Here is a 24,824-nt window from a genome sequence, read left to right on the forward strand (position 1 = left end):
AAGGTGTTCCAGTTGTAATCTTCAGGGTTCTCCATTATGGGGAAAATGCCTGCTTCACAGGGTGTGAGAATTAGCTGAGATATCATGTCACCTGCTGGCACCCCTTATCACGACGTAAATTCTCATGCAAAATCTGAACAGCGGCCAGGCCTGCTCTTCTCCTTCCTCTGCCTTCTCTTCACCCCCCCTGCATTGTGCTTCTTCCTGACAACTGACCAGGTAATGAGAACTGAGAACAGGCAGCTGCCGAGGGGCCTCTGCTCCCTGGAACCCGCTCCTGGATTTACTCCCTAGAGTTCACTGAGTTCCCGCTCTGGGCCAGGCGAGGCTCTCCTCCAGCCCCGGAGACTCAGCATTGGGGATGTAAAGTCCCTGTTTATTCAAGGGTTAACACACCAAGGCACTAGTAAATGGAATCATAATTGTAAGGGCCATGAGGAAAGCAAATGAGGGTGGTGGGGTAGAGAAGAGCGGGCAGGGGTTGGGAGTTATGTTCCATGGACAGGTCACTGAAGCCTCTCCCAGGAGGGTAAAGGAATAGGCCCATGGACAGATCCAGGCAAAGTATGGGGTGAGGAGAGGAAATAGCATGTGCCACAGTCTTGAGGTAAGAACAAGCTTTGCATGGACCATTTTAGGAAACCAGAAAGGTTGGAGCTCAGTGAGCCAGACAGAGTGCTGGACATGAGCCCCAGGGCAGAAGGAGCTGGGCCACATGGGGCCTGGTGAGGCATGCCAAGGAGTTTGCAGGTTGTATGCTGGGACTCATGGCAAGCTGTTGGAGGGCTCTTTTGTTTTGTTTGCATATGTGTGTGTGTGGTGTGTGTGTTCATATGTGTGTGGGCACACGTGGGCCATAGGTAAACATTAAGCGTCTTCCTCAATTGCTCTCCACATCATTTTTGGAGACAGAGTATTGCACTGAACCTAGGCCTCCCTGATTTGGCTGGATTTACTAGTCATAGGTACTAGGGATCCTCCTGCCCTTGCCTTAGCAGCGCTGGAATTACAGGCATGCATCACCATGCCTGGCTTTTATGTGGGTACTGCATGCTTGCACGATGCTCTCCTCAGGCCATATTGCCCACTGAGCCATCTCCGCAGCCCCTGTCAGAGGGATGCGAGTCATGATATTGTGTACGTGCTTCAGAAGGGTCATCACTGGCTATTGGAGATCACAGAACAGCAGAGGCAGAGGGGCTGATCCGGGAGCTAGTGAAGGGGCAATGGTGTGAGCGAGAGGGAGGGCCTGCGTGACTGCCAGGCTTGGAACCCACCTGTGCAGTTGATGAGCAGAGTGCATGAGCATGGGCAAGTTCAGTAGCTCCTCTGTGCCTCAGTTTCCTCCTCTGGGAGGGGAAAGGGTAACAGGCAGGCTAGTGTGCTGTGTAACATTAGGGGAACTCACCTGGAGTCCAGGGTGAGTGGGACCACTTGGAGCTGTGTGACCCAGGGATCCTGACTGTGACTTCTGTCTCACTGGCTGCTATGAGCATTAGGTCACAAGATATACAGCGTGCTCAGAACAGCGGGCACTCAGGACATGCTCTACTCTGTTCGTGATATTTGTAGCTGAGGTGAGAGGTGATGGGAACTTGCCTTACAGTGTGGTGGTGGGGTGGCATGTGCCAACGTTTGAATAAAAGGATATAACTCTGAAGAAGAGGGAGATCTTTGCCAGGTTTTCTCAGTTTGATTCTACTTTGAACCTGAATTTCCTAGCAGTTTACACAGATGTGTATGAAAATGTATGTCTTGGGCTGGAGAGATGGCTTAGTGGTTAAGCGCTTGCCTGTGAAGCCTAAGGACTCCGGTTCGAGGCTCGGTTCCCCAGGTGCCACGTTAGCCAGATGCACAAGGGGGCGCACTCGTCTGGAGTTCGTTTGCAATGGCTGGAAGCCCTGGCGCGCCCATTGTCTCTCTCTCCCTCTATCTGTCTTTCTCCCTGTGTCTGTTGCTCTCAAATAAATAAATAAAATATGAACAAAAAATATTAAAAAAAAAAAAAGAAAATGTATGTCTCCCACCTGAAATGATGTATGCATGTGATAGATGTGTGTGTGTGTGTATTTGCAAGATCACACATATAAGATCAGTATGCATGTTGGACCCTAACTTAGTACCTAGTATATATACATTTTAAATTTTATTATTTATTTATTTATTAGAGAGAGAGAGAGAGAAAGAGGCAGAGAGAGAATAGGCACACCAGGGCCTCCAGCCACTGCAAACGACCTCCAGACGCTTGCACCTTCTTGTACGTCTGGCTTACGTGGGTCCTGGGGAATTGAACTGAGATCCCTTGGCTTTGCCTGCAAACACCTTAGCTGCTAAACCATCTCATCCCTATTTTTTTTAAACTATTTTATTTATCTACGAGAGAGGGAGAGAGAATAAGTATATGGGTGCACTGGGGCCTCCTGCCACTTAATGAACTCCAGATACATGGGCCACTTTGTACATCTGGCTTTATGAGGGTACTGGGCAATCAAACTTAGGCCTTGTGAGTGAGCACCTTCACCATCTCTTCAGCCGAACATTTTAAGTTTCAGTAAGCGTTAAGTACCACCACCATTGGCTCCATCACGTGAGCAGTGCGAAGCTCTGAAATGAACAAGGCAGATAGATACCTATGACTCTACAGAAGCGAACTTCTGCAGGCCCTTTGCTCTTTTCCCGTGTGCATACTTGTGTGATGTGTGTGTGTACATGTACATATTCATATGTGTGTGAACACACACGTGTATGAAGACATATATGCATGAATGTGTGCATGTAGGGGCTAGAGGTAAATGGCAGATATCTTTCTCAGTTGACCTCTAATATTTGTTTTTATTTTTATTTATTTATTTGAGAGAAAGAGAAAGCGGTCATGGCCGGCCTTCTAGCCACTGCAAACAAACTCGAAACACACGTGCTACCTTATGCATTTGGCTTATGTGGGTACTGGGGAATCGAATCTGAGTCCTTAGGCTTTGCAGGCAAGTACCTTAACCACTACACCACATCTCCAGCCCATTTTGTTGAGACTCAATATCATGGAACTTACAGCTTACCAGTTGGTCTGGTTGAGCTAGCCATTAAGGCCCAGGCAGCCCCCGTCTTGCCTCCCCAGCACGGGGATTGCAAGCGCGCACCACCGCGCCTGGCTTTCACGTAGGTGCTCGGGCTTGTTCAGCGTCACCTTACCCATGAGGCATATCGCAGCCCTTCCAGAGCCTTCTTAACCCCCTCGATGAGGAGCTATGGTGGCTGCTCTGCACCCTGAGGCCTTAGGGCCTGGTCACCTCTCATGAGACCGCGTCCCCATGTTGTTTGTTCTTGGGTATGTGGGCCACATCATTTCTTTAGAAGTCATAAAGCGATACTTCACCCGATAATTCCACATGCAAAGCGGCCGCCATTTTCTCATTCTTAGGCTTCATAATGACTCCGGCTGTGAGCCAGGCGTGGAAGTGACTCAGCCTTTCTCTCCTGTGTTAATAAGATTACTGTCTTTGCTCCTGACTCAAAGTAGCTGGGAGCAATGTGGGGATCATAGATGCTGAACAGAAGTGTGTCACCGTGTAACTGTTTACTGACTTGCCCAGATTCCAGGCAAACAGGAGACATTCCGGCCCGACCGCCTTCCTTCCAAGCCTGCCAGCGCCACAGCCCAGCTCACACAGTGGGCGTCGGTGGGCCTCCTTCACTGCCCGCCGGCTGCGGCCACAGTCCGCTTTCTCCTAAAGGCTAGCTGCGCTCTTAAAGACGGTTGGGGGGCTGGACCGAAGTACAGCATTGGAGCCCTCTGTGCATATCTAAACCAGCCACTTAGATTCTTCTTGGGGATCTAGTGGGAGAACTGACCCAGGTGCAGGTGTCCAGTGCAACCCCAGAGTTGCTGTGGGACGCTCTGGGTACTTTGTCTCTTAGTTGACCGGTTAGAATCCAGCCAGGGTCATTGACTTAGCAGAGATTACCAATCACCTGCCCCGTGTCAGGCTCTGGTGGGCTTTGAGGGCAGAGAGACAAAAGGCATCACTCTTCGTGTTGGGACTTCAAGGTCTACCGTGGGGGACTTGTAGAGGGGTGTGGTGTGGTGTGATGTGTGCCTAGGGCTGTAAAATGTCATAGGGGCATTAGGGGACTACCAAGAGAGTTCCTGCAGGAAGGCCTGGTTAAGTGACCCCTGACAGATGCTAAGAGACATCCAGCCAGAGAAAGGCCACGAAGGATGAGAAAGATCAGCATGTGGAAAGTATGGCTGACAAGGGTGGCCCACGGTGACCACCGATGTCCATTTCTTGCTGCTTCCTGAGCACACTGCTTGATTGCACACGTTCTCCAGACTCTTGCCGTGAGGTGTGACTTGGGGGTGGCATTCTGGCTAGTGGAAGGCATGCAGAGGTGATGGGTGATGGGCCTGGCCCGTGGGATTGTCTTGGATGTTCTCTTCTGTGTGCTGCCCTACTTCAGCTCACTGGAACAGGGAAGATTAAGTCCACAAAGGACCCTTCTGAAGGAACTCCAAATGATGAGGAAGGGAATATGCAATTGAGCACAGGGAGTGGTCAATCTGCAGCCTGCCTGAGCTATCTGCTCTGTTCCCACAGGCCCTCTCGTCTTTCTATCTCTCCCTTGTTTTGCACTCTCTTGCTCTGAGCTTCTTCTGTCTCTTCTGCTCTGTCTGCCTCTATTCTTTTCCCCCTTTAGATCACTTTGGGTGTGTGCAGGTATATGTGGAGTATATGCATATGCATAGGAATGTGGGTATGCACATGCACGTGGTGGCCAGAGGTTAATGTTGGGGTTCTTCCTCAATCACTCTCAAACTATTGTTTTCTGAGACAAGGCCTCTCATTAAATGTAGAGCTCACCCATTTTGCAAGACTAGTTAGCCAGCCAACCCTAAGTGTCCTATCTCCATCTCCCCAACACTGGTATTGCAGATATGCACCTCCACGCTCAGCTGTTACGTGAGTTCTGGGGACCCAAACGCAAGTCCTCACTCTTGTGTAGTGAGCACGTTACGCATCAAGCCATCACCAGGCCCCGGTCACTTTCTTTCTTTTCTTTTCTTTTTTTTTTTTTTGAGGTAGGGTCTCACGGTAGCTCAAGCTGACCTGGAATTCACTATGTATTCTCAGGGTGGCCTTGAATTTACAGCGATCCACCTACCTCTGCCTCCTGAGTGCTGGGATTAAAGGCGTGCGCCACCTTGCCTTGTGTCCGGATCACTTTCTTGATTTTTTTTCTTCTTGTTTCCCTCCTCTCCTTGAACCCTGTGGTAGTGTGAATGTCTGTCTGTCAATAGACTCAGGTGTTTTGTTAAAACTTGGATTTCCAGTTGCCTGGTTGGAGGAGGTGTTACAGGGGTGGATCAGATTTCTAAGCCAAAGGTATGCAGAGTAGTCTGCGCTCTGGCTCTGGGCGGTGGGGGTGGGGGGCCCTGCCCTTGTGCTCTTTGTGCTTGCTTAGGGTGCTGGCTGAGTGATGGTGTCTCTCTGTTTGGATCTGTGAGAGGGAGCCAGCCACGATGCCACGATGGAACATTCCCTGGATCTGTAAACCTGAAATAAATCCCTTCCCTCCCATAAACTGTGTCTAGTTTAGAAGTACATCCCAGCATTGTGGAACTGTCTACAACAGACCTCTCCTCTTGTCCTTTCAGCTATGCTGTTGATTTGAGAGGCCCAGGCTCAGGGCAGGGGCTCCAGAAGTGACAGGGCAGCTCTGTGTGTCAAGCTGCTGAGTCAGAAGAGCCTTAACATCTATGGACACAGCTTTGGCCCCAGGCTGCTTGAGAAAGTTAAAGATTCGCTTGGAATTGGTCAAGTCAGTGTTTCAGAATCAATCAGTGGCTAAGACGTTTTGTTCCTGCCAAGTAGGGTACTGAGTGTTAGGGAGGAGCAGGTACCCAGATGAGGCCTCTCCCTTCCAGAAGCTTCCAGTCCAGTTAGCCCAGGACCTTTCAGCATGTCTTAAAACCTTATTAACAAAACATGTAGAGTGATTGTTGTCTTTCCTTGCAGGCTCTGCAAGCTGCGCTGTGTTGGCATGTGATCCACACAAGTCATGTGTAAGCAGGGGAGCCAGCTAGAGCTGTGGGCAGACAAAAAACCAGATGGTTCATTTGTGCTGGGTGTGGAACCCCCAGGCAGATGGTGATCCATCCATATGGAACCTGTTTATACCTCGGCAGAGCTAGAGAGCCATGGCACTCCTTTGGCAATGGCTTTTATAAATAGACACCTCAATCTTTTCCTGGGAAGTGTTGGGCAAATTGTGAGACCTTCTAAGACGGGTTTTGTTGTTCTGTAAGTGCACAGGTGAAACGGGCAAGAATGTTTTCCTGGCTCTGGTGCAGATAAGGTGGTTGAGGCACCAGAGTAACAGCTAGAAGGGAAATGAGCAAATGTTTCCCCACAAAGTTGATTCTTCGAACGAAAAGGAAGTTCAGGGCTGGAGAGATGGCTCAGTGGTTAAGGCACTTGCATGCCAAGCTTAATGACCAAGGTTCTATTCCCAAGTACTCACGAAAAGCCAGATACACAAAGCAATGTGTGTATCTGGAGTTCATCTGCAGTGGTAGAGGCTCTGGCATGCCCATGCCCATACTCTCTCTGTCTCTCTCGTTCTCTTTCTCTCTCTTTCTGTGCATTTCTCTGCTTGCAAATCAATAAATATATATATATTTTAAAAAGGTGGGGGAGTTGAGGGCTGGAGAGATGGCTTAGAGGCCAAGGCACTTGCCTGTGAAGCCTGAGGACCCGTGCTCAACTCTCCAGGTCCCACGTAAACCAGATGCACAAGGTGATGTCAGCACACGAGGTCATACCTGTGCACAAGGTGATGTCAGCACACGAGGTCATACATGTGCACAAGGTGATGTCAGCACACGAGGTCATACCTGTGCACAAGGTGATGTCAGCACACGAGGTCATACCTGTGCACAAGGTGATGTCAGCACACGAGGTCATACCTGTGCACAAGGTGATGTCAGCACACGAGGTCATACCTGTGCACAAGGTGATGTCAGCACACGAGGTCATACCTGTGCACAAGGTGATGTCAGCACACGAGGTCATACCTGTGCACAAGGTGATGTCAGCACACGAGGTCATACATGTGCACAAGGTGGCACAAGGGGCTGGAGGTCGACTGCACTGGCTGGAGGCCCTGGCGTGCCAATTCTCTCGCGCGCTTGCTCCTGCTCTCCCTCTCATAAAAAGGGGGCCAGTCTGTTGGGCTTGCCTCAAAAAAAAATACTTTAAAAAAAAGGGAGTTGAGGGAGGGAGGGAGGAAGGGATCAGCCGAAAGGGGTGGTGGGTGTCTGGGTTTCTGGTGGGGAACCTTTCAGGTTTCTTCAGGAAGAAAGGTCTTGTTTTAAAATCTCCATGGCGTCTGTCCTTTCTCCCCAGCAACTTTTCATAAAGGACCCACAGAACATGTCACTGAGGAAGGTCGTTCCTTTGGTGACCCTTTGCTTATCAGCGAAGGTCTCCCGGCTCCCGTATCGCTTGTGCTGCTGCCTTACAAGTTGCCTTAAAAGCTGCAACTTTTGTGCTTTAGGAAGATGATTTGGTGACACCACAACTCCCGCGGGAATTGCGCACCGTGAGCTGTGCGTCCAGAAGCGGGAGAGGCAGGAGGTCAGAAACCAAAGGTCAAGGCTCAGTTGGTGGACGTTCTAGGGCAAAGGCCCAGCTTCATGTCCAGGTTACCTACCCTTCCCTACCAATCAAAGTACTTAGAAAATATTTATTTTTTATTTTATTTTTTTTTCATGTTTTGGAATTTTTTAATCCTTGGAATTGTTCATTAAAATTTTGACAAAATACATAGCTCAAACACAATTTTCTACAGCCACCACAAAATAGAATCAAATAAGTGGTTAGCACACAAACAATGATCTTTTTTATCTTAAAAATATAAATAAGAATGTTTGAGGCTTTACAATTTTTAGAAAATATTTAAATGGTGATTATAAAGACCATCTTGATTGGTTTCTGCCACTTTGTTTTGGAAAAAATATTTTCCAGGTTCCACGCTGCAGTGCTAAGATGTCTTAAGTAAATGACACTATTTTTCTTCAGCTTTTTTTTTAAGGTAGGGTTTTACTCTAGTTCAGGCTGACCTGGAATTCACTGTGTAGTCTCAGGGTGATCCTATCTTTGCCCCCCACCCCCGAGTGCTGGGATTAAAGGCGTGTGCCACCACGCCAGCTCTTTTCTTCAACTATTTATTTATTTATTTATTTGAGAGCAACAGACACAGAGAGAAAGACAGATAGAGGGAGAGAGAGAGAATGGGTGCGCCAGGGCTTCCAGCCTCTGCAAACGAACTCCAGACGCGTGCGCCCCCTTGTGCATCTGGCTAACGTGGGACCTGGGGAACCGAGCCTCGAACCGGGGTCCTTAGGCTTCACAGGCAAGCGCTTAACCGCTAAGCCATCTCTCCAGCCCTCTTCAACCTTTTTATTGAGAGTTTTCATACATGAACATAATGTAATTTGATCGTTATCCTCCCTCCCCCTGTTACTTCTTTAGTCCCCCAGTCCCTGCCCCATTCCACCCCCTCTTTCTTTCCAGCGAGTCCCTTTTATATTTGCACAGCGTGTTCCCCGCTCACCTTCATGATCCGTGATCGAATGCTGACGGCCCAGTGCTGAGCAAGTCTTGCAGAAAGTTACTGAAATCTCAACACACAGGAAACCAGTCCTAGAGAAGGAGTGAGAAGGGCCTAATGCTCGTCTGTCTATCTACTTCACCTGCACTGAGGGGTGTCATACCCAACACCCTGACCTTCATAGGAATGGGGTGTCAAAAAAATGACTCCCAGACTGGGGAGATTGCTCAGTGGTTAAGGGTGGTTGCTTTCAATGCCTTTTGGCCAGGGTTCAGTTCCTTAGCACTCACATACAGTCAGATGCAGAGTGGCACATGCATCTGGAGTTCTTTGGCAGTAGCAAGAGGTCCTGGCATGCCCATACACTCTCTTCTGCTGGCAAATAAATTAATTAATTAGTCATTTTTTAAAGAAGAAAATGACTCTCTTCTCTGTCTTCTCAAGACACTGCACACCCAGAAGCCCTGCCAACCCTGCTGGCATTTTGACCTTGGACTTCCTACCTCTAGAACTATGAAAACAATTCTGTTTCTTTTTAAGCCCTCAAAAGTAACTTAACCTCTTTCACAGATGGAGGAAGTAGGCCTCAGAGAGGCTAAGAGTCACGTGCAAGTTCATAAGACCAATCAAAGACAAAGCTGGGACCAGAATCTACGCCTGCATGACTTCAAATCCAAGGTCCTACCTGTTACACCAGATTCTGCAAAACCCAGCATGCCCTCCTCAGTCACCGGACTCCTGGTGGCCTGTGTTGGATGACACAGTTGGTGGCATCAGTGTAATCCAAGATTTTTGTATAGAAAATTTCTCTTTCATGTGGCTTCTAGCTTAGAACCTTTATATATGTGTGTTACTGTGAGAAAGAGTGTAGAAGTTAGGAAACTAGAAAGGAGCCCATGAGAGGGGAAATCCAAGGAGGTTTCAAGGGAAAAGAATGGGGAAGATCTTATATCTTAATATGATATAAAGTCAAAGGGGAAATTCCAGGGTGAGAGGGTGAAAACCTTGTCAGGGGGCAGGGAAATAGAGGAGGGGGAGAGAAGGCTTAGCCAAAGCTAAGAGTATTTATTTAAAAAGAAAGAATAGGGCTGGAGAGATGGCTTAGCAGTTAAGGCATGTGCCTGCAAAGCCAAAGGACCCAGGTTTGATTCCCCAGGACCAACATAAGCCAGATGCACAATGTGGCACATGTGTCTGGAGTTCATCTACAGCAGCTAGAGGTCCTGACACACACATTCTCTCTATCTGCCTCTTTCTCTCTCTCTCAAATAAATAAAAAAAATTTTTTTAAACCAGTTAAATGAAAATAAGTAAAAATTTAAAAATATGTTCAACATACTTAACCATCAGGGGGAAAAAAGGTAGATTTATGTGGTCAACAATAAATGGTAGTAAAATATAATTGTAATTGTTTTATAGTTTTCATACTTCTTGAATCCATATCATTTAATTCTTGCCACACTGTTAAGAGTAGGTATCATTATTAGGGATAATGAGGAACAGACTAGCTAATGAAAACACCTGATGTGTGATTGGTTGAAATCACAGTACTTGGGAGGCAGTGGCAGGATCAAATGCTCAGTTATCTTTGGCTATTTAGTGAGTTAGAGGCTAGCCTGGGATACCAAAGGGGGAAACAGGAGGGGACAGGTCTCTGTTGACCTTGTCTGGGCATTGAGCACCCTCAGTGTCAGAGTCAGGATCTCTTCAACAGTTCACTTCATTGAGCTAATAGAATTTGACTTTGCTTAAGCTCTTCTGAGTTGGGGTTTTGTCCCTTACGGTTCCCACCCTCAAAGGAAACGTGATTGAGATCCCTGTTTCATCGTTGTTGGCCTTACTCCTCACTCCTTATATGTGGGTTCTGGGTTCCAAGAAGCATCCAACCCCAGAGAGATTTGCCTGTCTTGTAATGAGGTGGTGGACAGAGATGCTGAGGATAATGGCGCAAGGCATCGGGGACTAACGTCGTCCTAAAATCCGTCCTTCCGTTTCCCACTTCTCCCCAAGTCTTAGTGGCAAGGACAGAGGACCTGAGCACTGGGGAAGAAGGAAGAGGCTGTGTCCAGGGACATTACTGGGAAGGACACAGTGCTTCCATGTGAAAGGCTTATTAGTCAATGGTAAGTGCCTAGGCATTTGCTGAGAGGTTGTGTGCATAGAAGTGAAAGGTGACGTTTCAGGAGCTCCAGCAACGGAAAGAATGCTGGAGGCTAGAAATGAGTGTGTACAGACAGGCGAGGCGGAGCAAGAGCTGGCAGAGAGATTTCGGTGCCTCTTTGCCTACTGAGCCCAGTGGTGCCCAAGGGAAAATCATGACAAAAATTTACTTTATAACAGAGTACAGAGTCTTCAGCCATACACATCCATGCAAATGTTTAAAATTTCAGGCTCTCATTTAAGCCATGAAAATCCACTATTTATTTATAACTCATTCATTTCTTTGTAGTAAAAAAAAAAAAAGCATTTAGAACAAATTGCCTTCAGCAAGTTTGACCATAGTAAATAATTTTCATTTTGAAAACAATTTAGGAATGTCAGGATGAAATCTTTTTCATGTGTAACTTGTACAGGCTAAATTGGAAATCAAAACAACATACCATGTCAACTCAGAGGATGAGACTAAAATGTTACTTTAGAGAACAGGCTTGTCAAGCTCATGTGTATATCTAGAGTCTCTTGATTATTTTGAAAAGTCTGCAAGCATCACAGGAGTAGATCATACACCAATCTAGAATTGCTGATGGAAACTTCTGTAGAAGGATTTTGTTTTTCCTATCATTGCCATTAAAAACAAGCCCTAGGCTGAAGAGATGAAGGAAAATGAAGGTAGTATCCCCAAAGACAAAAACACTAGGCAAATTAAGGTTCATTTAGGGGCTGGAGAATTGCTCAGCGGTTAAGGTGTTTGCCTGCAAAGCCTAATGACCAAGGTTCCAGTCCCCAGGACCCAGGTAAGTCAGACGCACAAGGTGGCGCAGTGTCTTAGGTTCATTTTGCAGGAAGCCCTGGCAAACCTACTCACTCTATCTGTGTGTGTCTCTGTCTCTCAAATAAATAAATAAAATAACAAAACAAAAAACGCAAACCCCTATTTATCTAGAACAAGAGCGAAGAGACCGGAGGCTGCATCACGTAGCTCAGCTAAGTGGAGATGTCCCAGATCCTCACAGCAGACCAAGGGCTGTGTTCATCCATTTGATACCCAAAGAATTTGCCTACTTGTCACTGGATGGCACCCTGCTTTCCCTGTGACAGGCTCTCCTTAAAGCTTTGTTGAGGCTGTTACGGATAGGGTCATCAGTCTTCAAAGATTCAGCCCACTTTGGCTGCGCAGAGCTCGCCCAGAGTCCAGCACCACTTTGAAGGCCGGGAACTACCAGGGGTGCTGTTGAAATCTGAGACGGAACAAGTCTTCATAGCACAAGATGTTTAAGACCCCTGTTCCTTCCCCTAGATGTCTGTGACACTCCCCAGGTCTCTGTGATAACTTTAGTACCTCCCACATTCTAAACTCTCTCCCACACCACCACCGCTCCTTAGTGAATGACCCCTTGGATCTGAGAATGTTAGTTCTGGAAATCACAAGGGATCTAGAAACTACACACCTGAGATCTCCTAAATGAACTTTTAAAACTATTTTATTTACTTAGAGAGAGAGAATGAATATGGGTGCACCGGGGCCTCCAGCCACTGCAAACAAACTTGAGATGCATGCACCACTTTGTGCATCTGGCTTTACTGCGTACTGGAAAATGGAACCTTGGTCATTAGGCTTTGCAGGCAAGCACCTTGACCAGTGAGCCATTCTCCAGCCCCTAAATGAACCTTAATTTGCCTAGTGTTTTTGTCTTTGGGGATGCTACCTTCATTTTCCTTCATCTCTTCAGCCTAGGGCTTGTTTTTAATGGCAATGATAGGAAAAACAAAATCCTTCTACAGAAGTTTCCATCAGCATTGGCCAAATGTTTCTGTCTTGGGGAGGCTACCTTCATTTTCCTTGGTTGTCAGGTAAAAATGGCACACTCTGGCCTGTTGCTGAAGAGTGCTGTCCACCCCACACTTTCTCACCAAACTGCACTCAGGCGCCACAGATCTGACCTATGACAGTTAAGGCCCTGGGGTTGTTCACTAGGAAGGCAGAGTTCCAGGAATTCGGCCACACCGGAAGGGGGGTGGAGCTGTGGGGATGGTAGCTCTTCCTTAGGGGAACCCGAAGCTTCTAAGATCTTTTTAATGGCTGTGGGTTAAAAGTTGCTCCCTCCCAACCCTTGCCCTTGCCTCTGAGAGATCTCCTGACCCTTTGCCCTTGAGTTTCACCCCCCACCAGCAGCTCCTCAATCCTAACCCTGCTGTCCCAACTGTGTTATTTCCTGTTTTATTTTGGGGGGTCAGGGCTGAACACAGGCGAACTTTCATAGCTGAGCTATAGCGGATCATTGTTGGCTTGTTTTTATTTAGTAGAATCTTTGTGTGGACACATCATGTGTTGGTACCATCATTTCCCTCCCCCCTGCCCCACTGCACGGAGGACCCTTCTCAGGGGGACTGCTGGTGTTCACCAAGGGGTTGTGAGTTATGGGGTGTGAGAGCAGTGGTCAGTCATTGTGTGTGGGGGTTCCTCCCATCCTGAGGCTGTTACAATCTTTCCACCCCTTCTGCCCCAGAATTCGCTGAGCTGGTTTTTTTTTTTTTTGTTGTTGTTGTTGTTTGTTTGTTTGTTTTTGAGTGAAACCATTATAAGGAGTTTTGTGAGAGGGATCAGAGAACCTTGTTCCTTTTGGGTATATCTAGGGATCCTCAATAGAGTTTTGCCACCCTCAGTAGGTTGTCCCTTGGCTTGTTGTGAAAAGTGGTAAATCACCAGCCAATGGCTGGCCTTTCTATTTTCAAGGGCACCTAGGCCAGAAAGGCTGGCTGGGCAGTTGCCAGTGGGACAGTGGCTTCTTGGTGGCTTTTAACTGCTTCCGCAGAAGCAATCATTTATCTAAAAATGCAACAGTTACTTAGCACTCAGGAATATAAATCACTGGACTACCAAAATACATGCAAAAGACTCATGAAGCTTAGTCTAGACATGTGGAGAAAGCGGTGGGATTGTGAGAAGAGATCATGGCGTGCTGGAATCAAGTTCTAGCTCTGTGGAAGGGTGACATGAATGACCTTGGAAGAGTTATGTCATCTTTCTTATCCTCATGATTCTCAGCTTATATACTTATATTAGGGGCTGTTAAGAGGATTACATTAAAGTAAGTGCAGAAATTTGCCAATTGCTGACACTTCATAAGTACTCAATAAATAGTAAGCTACTATGATGTAATTGTTATTTTCCCACAGAAAGCTGAACAAAGACTTAAAAGAAGTTTTTCTGTGGGAATTAGGGAAGGTGAAAACTAAAAGCCTTTTCTATGATTGCAAATTTATTACCAAACCATCTGTTATGGTTTCAGAAAAAGAAAGCAACACAGTAGTGTGTGTGTGTGGGGGAGGGATCAAAAGATTTATATATGGTGATATATAGAACTAATAAATAAAATGGACTTCAGAAGTAAGAATTTAAAACATTTGGATTAGGGCACTAGAATGCAGAGCAGGTCTCTTTGCCCATCAAGAAAGCCCATTAATCCGGATTCTTTAGGGATCAAAGAGATGTCTTACATTCTTCTGGTGGCAGTAAAGAGGCCCGGGTCTGCATCAGCTCCGTGATAGAGTGCAGCTTCCAAAGCCCCACATTGAGCAGGGATCACACAGGGCGGCCAGACCCGCACAGTGAACTGCATTTGCCTCTTCAGAGAGAGGCTGCGTGCTCATGGTGAAGGCCTGGAGAAACGTGTGACTGCTGTGTTTAACCTTAACTTGAAAAACCCCACAAAGCCCACAACATTCCCTGAGGCTTCCATTTCCTGTTAGAAAGCCCCTGTGATGTGTGTCTAGGAATTCTGAAGGATTAAAGGCAAATTAAGGACAAGTTCCTTAGTGTCACAGAAGGAGTTGGGAAGTATGCATTAGGGAGGGATGGGCTGAGTCCCCATCCTTCCTTTGGGGTTCCTCTCAGCTGTTCCATCCTCCAGGAAGCAGTTGACCTGTAGCCTGCTCTAAGAATAATGACACCATCCATATTAATTATTAGTAATACCATACTAATATTAATGATTAATTAGTAATAATTACCATTAACTTGTTACCTACCACATGCTAGACAGCATGTGCTAGGAGCTTTAAAAAATAGGGGGCTGGGCTGGAGAGATGGCTCAGCGGTTAAGCGCGTGCCTGTGAAGCCTAAGGACCCCGGTTCGAGGCTCGGTTCCCCAGGTCCCACGTTAGCCAGATGCACAAGGGGGCGCACGCGTCTGGAGTTCGTTTGCAGAGGCTGGAGGCCCTGGCGTGCCCATTCTCTCTCTCTCTCCCTCTATCTGTCTTTCTCTCTGTGTCTGTCACTCTCAAATAAAAAAATTTAAAAAAAAAAAGGGGGGGGCTGAAGGGATGGCTCAGTGGGTAAGAGGCTTATTTGCAATGCCTGATGGCCCAGGTTCGATTCTCCAGTACCCACATAAAGCCAGATGCACAAGGTGGCACATGTGTCTGGAGTTTGTTTGCAGTGGCAGTAGACCCTGGAATGCCCATTCTCTCTGTCTGTATCTCTCCCTCTATATCTTTCTCTCTGTGTTTGCAAATAAATAGATAAAAGATACATCATGTGTATATACATATATACAAAATTCTTTTTAATAGTAATTTAATATTCCATGGTGTGGGTGTTGCTATGTTGGTCTAGCCATCTCCCAACAAATGGTCAATTCAATAACCAGTTCCACATTGAATATCATTATACATATGTCTTTAGTATAGAGAGAGTATTGCTCTAGGAAAGTATTGGAAGGGAGATTTTGCCAGGACAAAAAGCAAACATATATACTTAATATTGTGTTGTTACTAATAACTTCCAAAAGCATATGTGCACTAGAAATTTAACATACATACCCACTTCTTAATAATAATCTGATCTTAGAAAAAAATTAGAAAGCTTATTGCCTCTAACTCCTAATAAGCCAGGCGGGTTGTTATTATCTGTGCTTCCCCGGCAGAGAGAAGCTTAGAAAAAGTTGTGGTGTGTCTAAGGCAGGCAGAGCTGACTTTGACTCCTGCCCTGGAGGACACAGGTCTTAGACTATTAGGCCATGCTGGCAGCCATGGGGACGAGGGTCTAGATGTGCACATCTTTTGTACCCCGCACTACACAGGCACTCAGCCCTTTATGATGTCGGTGATGACGTGTCGTCCACGCACAGCTGCTGTACTTCCGGGAGGGGCAGAGGAGTCGGGGTACCAGCGCTCACCTGCCACGTGCAGCCAGCTGCGTTCTCCCGCCTCCCTCGTCAGCACCCAGAGCCGGGGATCAGCGCCCGGACTGGCTTCTCACACGGTCCTGAACAAACGCCTGCATTGAGCCGATGGCTCCGTTCATAAAGCTGCAGAGGGAGACTCGGACAGGATGAGTTGGTCAAGGTCACACAGCTAGGGAGAAGCAGAGCAGGGACATGAGTGCAGGCCACCTCCCGCGACCTACCCCACCCTTCCCACTAGACAATAGCCAGAAGGGTGCGCGAAACGCCTAGCAGTTAAGAAAGAAAAAGGACCTCTTGTTCAGCTGTCCCTACTTTAACCTCCCAGCTGAGTTGGAGTGACACAGATGACATAACTTTTTGCAGCCAGCGCACCTAACTCGAGTATGTAGCAATTAGCAGCAGTCCTGCGTTTGCCTCTCTCTCTCAAATAAATAAAACAAAAAAGTTTCAGCCAAACAAGCTACAAATTTGTTGCAGATTTCTCTAGGTTATATTTGGTTTGTTTCAGATTTCATCTGTTATCTAAACATACAATGAACCACAGGTATGGCCATGGTAGTTAATTATTGAAAATATAAATATATGCAATGGAATGGATTTTTATTTTACAAAGTAAATTTTTAAAATTTGTAACAAGTCACAGAGTCACCAGTCTTTCTTTTCTTTTCTTTTTTCTTTTCTTTTCTTTTCTTTTCTTTTCTTTTCTTTTCTTTTCTTTTCTTTTCTTTTCTTTTTTCTTTTCTTTTCTTTTCTCTTTTCTTTTTTCTTTTCTTTTGTTTTATTTTTTCTTTTCTTTTCTTTCTTTCTTTCTTTCTTTCTTTCTTTCTTTCTTTCTTTCTTTCTTTCTTTCTTTCTTTCTTTCTTTCATCTCTCTTTCTTTCTTTTTCAGGTATGGTCTCACTCCAGGCCAGGCTGCCCTGGAATTCACTAGTAGTCATAGGCTGGCCTCAAACTAATGGTGATCCTCCTACCTCTGCTTCCCAGGTGCTGGTGTAAAGGTGTGTACCACAATGCCAGACTTCTATCTTATTTTTTTGAGTCAGGGGTCTTTCTCTTGAACAAATTACCTAAGGAACACACAGCTAAGAGCTGTGAAAACTTGTCTCTGTCTTCAAAGCACTTACAATTCAGTTGTAGAAAAATTACACTAGGGAGCAGGTATTGAATGCCCCAGGCTCATTCTGCAAGGTGGTCTTACTCACTCCCTGAACAGGGCTTAGTAAGGAAGTACTGGTGGATGAAATCTGAGAAGCCTCGGGAGGTTTGTGTCTTGCTCAAGGTCACAACCACAGAGAAGGACAGAGCTGGTAATGCACTGGGCTCACTCCATGGCCCATATCCCTAAGTTACTGGCTTATCAGTCACTGCTGTGTGGGAGCAGCTGCCCCAGCAAGGCTGTGAACTCTTGATGGGTTCCCCCAATACCTTACATCTGCTAAGTCCTTGAGGCTTTGTGTGGTGGTTCCCTGAGAATTCCCTGGAATTCTCATTCCAGCTATGATGGGATTCGCCCAAGAACCTGATTTGGAACAGAACTTGGTAAACCCCCCCACGCTGGTGGGTAAAGGAGGAAATGGTCACCCAAGGCTGGCAGGAGCAAAGGCATCAGGAGACCATTTCCTCGAGCAATTCTACCTGTTTTCCTGCAGAGTTCACTTTAAGCTCCTGATAAGGCGCCTCCACCTGTAGTGCTCCATGAGGAGCACCATGGTCTTTCCACCGAGGAAAGAGGCCCGTGGGGCCGGGCCTGCCCTCAGAGGCTGACGGTGGACCGCTGTAAGCAGGTCCTTCGCCCTGACATCAGATCACGTGTGTGTGTGTGTGTGTGTGTGTGTGTGTGTGTGTCTAGTGTTCATTCCCTCATAGATTTTATCTTAAAATTTGAATGTGCAGGTCCCACGCTGTCCATCTTCTGGGCTCCACATGCGGGTATCCATGTGACAGTGTAAAACCATGCTGCCCAGCCACGGGAGTGGGAGAGACCAAAATCAAAGCAGGAGGGCAAGTTCAGTGGACACTGGGTCCTTCCTAGAATCCATCATCTGTGATATTTAAAGCCATGAAAGGCATTTCCCAGTGAAACTGTCACTCCCTGGCAGAGGAGCCTGGAAAAAAGTTCCTGTCTTGCTTCCCTCCACCTTAGAACTTCCTTGCCAAGAATGAAAGGGCGCTACCTGTGTGAGCAGGCCAGGCTACTAGACAGCCAAAGAATTTGGGGACTGGCTCAGTCCCAGACAATACACGCCCGGGTCTGCTGTCCCTGTACACTTATCTGCGGGGGGACAGCCCACTGCAGAGGAGGTGAGGTGAGTTTGCCTGGCGTGACTCATGCCAAGGAAGTGGGAAGCCCAGACACCTCTGGCTCATCAAGTGCTCCCCGGTTTTCGCCTGTGCTTACTAAGCCAGCAGTGTGGGCAGACACAGAATTCAGAGCTGGGGAGTCCCACGTGGACCAGCCGTCTAAGACCTGTGGGTAGCAAATACGACCTGATGACTGGTGCCATGGGCCTCTTCCTCTTCTCTTTCTGTTTTCCTTCTTAACTAAAGAGGGGATTTTTCAGACGGGTGAGATGAGAATGGATTCTGCGCGTGTATTCTGAAGCTCTGATAGTGTCAGGGTCCTTCAGTATCCTTCTGGTTCTTGGCATACAGTAACTGCTACAGCCACTATCAGCGCACTGAGGGAGCCCAATAGAGCAAGGCTCAGAGACTGTCCTGAGCCCTGAATATCCTGGTTACAGACAGTTCTTGGCACAAGGCAATATTTACTTCAGTAATTGACAGATTGCCTTGGAAGGCAGACACAGTTCCATCTTCTCTCATCTACCTACATTGTTCTTAAGCCAAGGGCCTTTAAGTTAGCTCATCAGCCCTAAATCCGAAGTTGACTCCCCTCAGTGCTAGAGAAAATGCGATATAGCACTGTCAAAACTATTTTCTCTTTGAGGCAAGTAGCCCAGACTGGTCTCGAATGTGCCATGTAGCTGAAATTGCCCTTGAACTCATGATTCTTCTGTCTACCTGGGATTACAGGCATATGCCACCATGTCTAGCTCAATGCTCAAATTATTATTATTATTGTTGTTGTTGTTATTATTATTTTGGTTTTTTGAGTAGGATCTCACTGTAGCCCAAGCTGATCTGGAATTCACTATATAGATTCTGAGTGGCTTTGAACTCACAGTGATCCTCCTACCTCTGCCTCCAGAGAGCTGGGATTAAAGGTGTGCACCACCACACTTGGCTAATGCTCAAATTATTAATCAGCTACTGGCAGCTTCAAACAGGAGAGTTATTGTCAAAAAAGAAAAAAAGAGCCAGTTTCTCAACGTCCTGTACCTTGCAGCTGAGTTCCCTGGCTGAATTCTCTGGTGAGCATTTGTTGAGAACTTACTGGGTACCAAGAAACAGGGACACATTAGGCAAAATTTCCATCCTCTGTCTCCAGGCATCCAATACTTCATGAGACAGTTATTTACCCACAGACAGTGATAAGAATCCCCGGCTTACAAAAATCACTTGCGAGAGTCTGATTTTTTGTTTTGTTTTGTTTTATCTCCTGGATTTAGATTTCATGGGATCATAAAAATTTCACTATCACTAGAACATTCCTTTTCCTGACTTTTCCTCTAACTGTGGACTGTGTGTGGGACGAGTATGTTCCCTTGTGGACCACAGAGCCCATCCTACCAGGGACCTCAGGGAGTTGTTCCATACACTGACTACCTGATGGTCACTGAAGCTGGGAATGTGCCCATCATTACTGCCCATGCGCCACCGGCAGAGCTGTTAACTCCCTGGCAAGTTTGGCCTGCCCTGGCTGTGGGCCCAGGATGTACCAGCATGCAGAGGATCCCTCGGGCAGCATACGGTCCTCGGGAAGAGGCCTGTGGTGATGATGATGGGACCGAAGAAAGAGGAGCCAGGGATATTAGCAGCCTCAGTGGAGCAGGCAGGGTGGACGGAGCTTAGATTTATTTCTATTTTTCTTGTGTATGTATAAGTGGTGTATGTGCGTGTGTGTATATGTTTATATGCACATGGCCATGTGTGTGCAGGGATGTGTGTGTGGAGCCAGAGGTTGACGTCAGCTGTCTTCCTCAGTCACTCACCACTTTATTTCCTAAGAGGCTGTCACACCTGATCCCGGAGCTCACCAGTTCGGCTAGTAGTCTTGCTATCCAGCCTGCCCTGGGGATTCTCTGTGCCCACCCCCTGGGCTCCAGGATTTCCTGCATGGGCCACCGCTCCCACCTGGCATTTATGTGATACCAGCCGGATCTGAACTTCAGTCGTCATTCTTGTGCAGAAAGGACTTCATCCACAGAGCCATTTCCCCAGCCCCTTACAGTGCTTTCTTATGAGACGTTCCCGTAGGAGCTAAGTGCTCAGAGAAAGATTCTAATTAGCTTTCCACGTCCATGATGAGGCTTCCTTGTTCCATGGATGCCTGGCCTCTCTCAGACTGTTCCTGTACTAGCCTATGCAGGCTGAGCAGGAAGCTTCCTTTTTTTAAAAATTTTAATTTAATTTAATTAATTTATTTATTTTTGGGAAGCTTCTTGAGTCTTGCTTTTCCTCTCAGTGTAGGTGTTCTCTGGGACCAGGTAAGGATCCAGGGTCTTCTGGCACCCACTTCACATTCTCAGCACTAGGGAGGGTTTCCTGTCCATCAGGCAGTGAGTGAGACCTAGAAAGGGGTCTGTGGGAGGCCTCAGCTGCCACAATGAGCCAGTCTTCTAGGTGTGGCACAAGCCACCCATGAGTCTCACAGTCTTCAGACTCACTGGGCTGGGCAAAAGCCACCCCAGATCTAGACTGGGGCTGCATTCCTGCTGGAAGTTAGTCTGCCTGGCCTCTGGGTGCCACAGACTTTGTGGTATTTATGAGCTGTTTGTTAGCATTGAAGACATAAGCCCAGGCCCTGGGAAGAGGGCAGGGCAGGGCAGGGCAGGGTAGGAGAGGGTGCCTCTGCTCCGCACGTGTGTTTGTCTGAATAGCTTGGGCCTTGGTCAGCCACCTCCTGTTTGTGGAATCTTTGGACCAGAAAGGGATCTAGGACTGAGCTGGCAGCTCCATCGCCCCTCGCCAGGTTCTGAGGGCTCTGAGGGGAAAGATGGAGTTCAGCCTCCTACCAAGAGCAGATTGAAGGCCTGGGGGGCTCTTTTCACCTCCCTCAGCTTTCAACCACATCACACCGGGACTCCTACGTAGGAGACAGCGGCGGTGGGGAGGAGAAAGCACATTCCCACTTCCTGACAGTCCTGCAGCCTGGCCGTAGCTTCCTGATGAAGCAGTGAGTCGAAGGGCCTTTCCGAGGTGCTCTTTCTGAGGTGGTCCTCTCTGGCTCAGAGATCCTGAGTGGCTCTGCTCAGCCCCAGCCATCCATCCTTCCTGTGCTGCTTCTTCAGGCAAACATAGGTCCTGGAATCCCTGGAGGAGCTAAGAAGCAAGAAATCACAGCTAAACTGGAAACCAGACTCTGTCCATGGAAATTGCATTCATCCCAGCTGACTCTGGCTTTTTCCTCCACTGTCAGAGCCTAAATCACCTCTTCGGGTCTCTGGTGAAGTGGTTGTGGTGCGTGGCTGTGCTCTGTGCTCACTGCCAGTGGGAGGGGGCATGTGGGGCATAATGCATAGGTGCTGGAACAGAAGGCCGTGACGTCGGCCTTGTTGAATCTATCACAGGTTGCTTGGGCCACACATCAGCTGGGTGCCACGAGAGAAGAGGCTGCCAGCACCACAGCATATTAAATAAAATATTCTCTAATAATTCTAGCTGTGCCTCACAGCTCGCTGAGTGACTTTGGGCTAGTGACCTCCTAACTCTTTGCCACCATCACACAGCGCCCCCCACCCCATGGTCCAAGGTTGGTAGTCTTTGGACCAGTACAACTGCTGAATGCTTTTTAACAAAATGGCACCCTAATGTCAGTGAGACTTGGGGACACACACAGCACTGCTCGGAGCTCTTTGGATAGAGATGGGTGTAGAAGAAACACACCCAGGCCTTTCCACAGCTCAGGGCTTAAAGGCAAGTGCTTAAAAAAATTGCATGACCGGGTTTGATTCCCCAGCACCCATGTAAAGCCAGATGCAAAATGGCACATGTATCTGTGATTCCAGTGAATCTACAGCCATGGGAGGCGAAGCCGGAAGAAACCGAAGCTCTTAGACCAGCTGTCTGTCATTTCTCTGTGGCAAGAGACCCTGTCTGAGGTTGTCCTCTGACCTCCACATGCATGCCATGGGGCACACACACACACACACAATAATTAAATAAAAATGATTTGTTGATATCTTAGTTTCTTGTTGATACTGTAACAAATTACCACACACTTCGTGTTAAGCAATCGTATTATCTAGATGTCTGTAGCACGGGTCTAACTAGGCCAACATTAAGGTGTTCCCAGGACACACCCTTTCCTGGATGTCCTGGGAGAATCTATTGCCTTGCATTTTCCAGCTTCTAGGGGCTTCCCTCATTCTTTGGCCTGTGTCCCCTTCTCCATCTTCAAAAATGAACAATGGCAGGTTGAGTCCTTCTCATCACACCACTGAGTTTCCCTCCAGCCCTCATCTTCCATTTTTTAAAATTATTATTTATTTATTTGACAGAGAAAGAAGGAGAGAGAGAGAGAAAATGGGCATGCCAGGGCCCCTAGCCACTGCAAATGAACTCCAGATGCATGTGCCCCCTTGTGCATCTGGCTAACATGGATCCTAGGGAATCCAACCTGGGTCCTTTGGCTTTGCAGGCAAATGTCTTAACTGCTAAGTCATCCCTCCAGGCCTCATCTTCCATTTTTTAAGGACCCTTGTGATTATATTTCATGGCCTGGGATAAACCAAGATAATATACTGATGTCCTTGTTTCTTAAATTAACTTTAACTAAAATGTCACTATGAAATTTTTATACATATATATGTACAAAAATTATATATATACTTACTTATATATATGTGGAAAATTTGCTCATAATTGCCCCCTTTTTCCTGTTCCTTCCTTTACCCTGGTGTTAGAGATCAAGCTCAGAGTCTCATGATTACTACACTCCTCCATTCACTGAGCTATTTCCCTAGTCCTCTCCCAATCTTAAAGTTGACTGATTGCTTAGCAATTTTAATTTCATCTGTAATCTTATGTCCCTTTTTTTATGCAACCTACCAAACTCACAGGTTCTGGGATTAGGGCTTGGACAACATTGGGCTCACTATTTTCCTACCACATATGGTATATAGTGTTGAATTCAATTTAATTTTACAGAAATGCCTGTGGTCCTTATACTATCCCAGTCAAGGTTCAGTCATATGTTCCTTGGGGGGAGGTGGGGGGGTCTCATGACAGCTAAAATTAATATGAACTATAAAAACCAAGAGACTACTGGAGTTTGATCATGTCTGGAGGGCCAAACAAAAGCCATTCAATTTCACCTGGGCCCCAAGCAGGGTGACTGAAGGTCAGACATGGCTGCTCTCACACTTACAGGAGTAACCACTCAGGCGCTGCCCAGCCCGGCAGCTACACCCTTCCCCACTTTGGTGCTCGGTGCTCTGTCGCCAGCCATCAGGACCGATCTTTTGCACTGATAAGCATTTTCCCTGCAGGCTCCCGGATTTCAAAATCCTAGGTGGCTGTATGGAGTTTCAGTTGCTGCAAGACGCTGTTAAGTTGGGAAATAAGCAAGGTGGTATTGTCACTGTTTCCCACGTGCTGCGGCACATTCTCTTAGTTGGAATCATATTGTGAAGTTTTTGTCTGATAGAGTGCTGCGGCGGGAGCTGGAGGGAGAGTTGGAGTCAGCCCTCCTCCCCGCAGGGGCGCTGGGGATGGAAGGGGTCCGTGAGGCTGGGCCCCCACACCTCCTCTCTGCTCCAGGGACGAAGCTGTATGTGAACATTCTCGCAAATTTTCCTGTATTTTGCCAGACTGGTGTCTAATTCCCTTGGCTCCTGATTCAGAGTGCACTAACAGTTGTTGACAGAAATACGATTCTGTGCATCCCACACTAGAAGAAATGCTCTGGAGTGTTGAGATGGGATGGATGAAGTGGGGTGAGGAGCAAGGCCCCCCATGGGGCTCAGGGTTCTCAGCAGGTGTGCAAGCAAGTCAGATTGCCCGGGTTTGGGGTAGCAGGTGCGTGGCCCAGCACAGACCCCGGGTGTGACCTGTTTTCCCCGCAGTATTCTCTCTCCCAGTCCAACTGAGAGGGGAAAGGGGCGATCCCACCTTCCTGGGAGTAGTGTTCCCACCTAGGAGCGAAGGGCCCTTCCCCCAGCAGTGATTGGAGCTGCAGCAGTCCACGCATCAGCTCCATGCATGGTCCAATATTTTCTCGCAGGTCCATAGCTTTTCAGTGGTCGCCTTAGTAACAAGGCAAACGTTGCTGCTTCCAGTGGGCCAGCTGGAGCTCCCGGCCCAGGCTGCCTGGCTCTCCTGATTGGCCCCTGTGATGCTCACCTCATTTACATATCCCCAGCCAATCAGGGTCCACCAGAGTGCGTATGACCCTCCCCCGCCACAAACGCACGCATGCGCATGCGGGTGCTTGGTCAGACTAAGCTGAGTTTGCAAGAAGGGGCTCTGAGAGGATGTGCTCTGGGGCTGTTGGACCCACTCCTGCCTCTAAGATCTGGAGCGGCTGGGCTCAGGGTGCTGGACCTGTTCAGCCTCTGCAGGGCCAGAGCTGCTCTCGGTGCCTGCACCTGTTTCTATTCCTTTCGTCTGGACCTGCTGCTTGAGGGACCCACGGTTCTGGCTCCTGCTTCCTCCGACCAGCTTCTGTGGTGGTGGCCCTGGCCCTTGCTTTGACGACCTGTCTTGGCTGGCATCCCCAGGGCTGACTAGAGTTTAGAGCTGACACTC

Source organism: Jaculus jaculus, chromosome 19, assembly GCF_020740685.1.
Source record: "Jaculus jaculus isolate mJacJac1 chromosome 19, mJacJac1.mat.Y.cur, whole genome shotgun sequence".
In the NCBI taxonomy this organism is placed as follows: domain Eukaryota; kingdom Metazoa; phylum Chordata; class Mammalia; order Rodentia; family Dipodidae; genus Jaculus; species Jaculus jaculus.